Consider the following 1722-nt stretch of genomic DNA (forward strand, 5'->3'; position numbering starts at 1 on the left):
AAAGGCCTCTTTAGTGTCCTAAGTTTTCATAACTGTGACCTTAATTGCCTACCGTCTGTAAGCTGTGCGTGTCTTAACGACCGTGCCACAGGTGCATGTTCATTAATTGTTTATGGTTCATTGAACAAGCATGGGATACAGTGTTTAAACCCTTTACAATGAAGATCTGTGAAGTTATTTGGATTTTTACGAATTATCTTTGAAAGACAGGGTCCTGAAAAAGGGACGTTTCTTTTTTTGCTGAGTTTACAAGCAGGAACATAAAATAGCCACTATGACATATGCWTGAGCACAGGAGAGGATACTGTAGGCGGCTTTGATTCATATGTCATTAAGGTTGAAAAAGTAATTTCACCCCCTCTCCCTGTCTGCATCCCAAATGGCACCATATTCCTATAGTGCACTACTTTTGACTAGGGTTTTTGTCAATAGTAGTGCACTATATCAACTATGGGGAATAGGGTGTCATTTGGCACGCAACCCTGTCTTGTCACTGCACCAGTTAAGTTGCATGGAAGCATTGATCTWAGGTCAGTTTGTTCATATAGGGTACCTTTCTAGGTGGTCGGTGAACTTGCTAATGGTGTAGGCTATCTTCTCTCTGAGGCCACTGCACCAAACTTCATGTATAGGAATGGTGGGAAAGAAACACATGGACATTAAATGAACAAGCCTGCCCTCTGCTGGTATAGCATAGTAGGCTATTATCCCTTACATCTTTGCCTCTGAAGAAGCAAAGGCATTTAAATTGTACTCATAGCTATCTCTTGCAATATCGCTCACTCCTAATTACATGGTCACAAGGTTGCCAGGTAGGCTACAAGCCAAGTTGCAGGGTAGGACTATATCAAAATGAGGAGAATACATATACTCCAACTGAAGGCAGTAACCCTACCCAGCAGCGAGATCTAGTGGGTTTTTATATCAGACATTCAACAGACATTCGCTGTTAAATCTCTTGTCTGCAATAACTTTTGCATTGATTGTATCAGAACTCAGGATAAGACCCAGATGCATACAGCTATCAAATCAAATCAAATGTATTTGTCACCTACACATGGTTAGCAGATGTTAATGCAAGTGTAGCGAAATGCTTGTRCTTCTAGTTCGGACCATGCAGTAATATCTAACAAGTAATATAACCTAACAATTCCACAACAGCTACCWTATACACACAAGTGTAAAGGAATGAATACGAATATGTACATAAAAATATATAAATGAGTGATGGCCGAACGGCATAGGCAAGATGCAGTAGATGGGCAAGATGCATGAGAACATTATATAAAGTGGCATTGTTTAAAGTGGCTAGTGATACATTTAATTACATCAAGATGGCAAGATGCAGTAGATGGTATAGCGTACAGTATATACATATGAGATGAGTAATGTAGGSTATGTAAACATTATATAAAGTGGCTAGTGATGAATTGATTACATCAGTATACTTTAAAAGCAGGAAGCTCGCTGAGCGCCTCCAGGTTGTTTCGCTGGTCCGACGCAATCGGATCGCTACGGCGTTCAAGCTTGCTCTGATTCACGTGTGAGCTGGGATATCTGTGGATACATGTTGGGGAACAGCTGCTATTGACGGAATAACGGCTGTATCGGTGTGCGAGTTTATCTAACAAGTGGGTCGGTGATGGTTGTAACCCACTAGCGTCTATTAAAATATTGCCGCCAACGAGAAACGGTGATTGATGGCAGCATTCTGAGCAAAAC

This window comes from Salvelinus sp. IW2-2015, linkage group LG31 (genome assembly GCF_002910315.2).
Source record: "Salvelinus sp. IW2-2015 linkage group LG31, ASM291031v2, whole genome shotgun sequence".
Classification (NCBI taxonomy): domain Eukaryota; kingdom Metazoa; phylum Chordata; class Actinopteri; order Salmoniformes; family Salmonidae; genus Salvelinus; species Salvelinus sp. IW2-2015.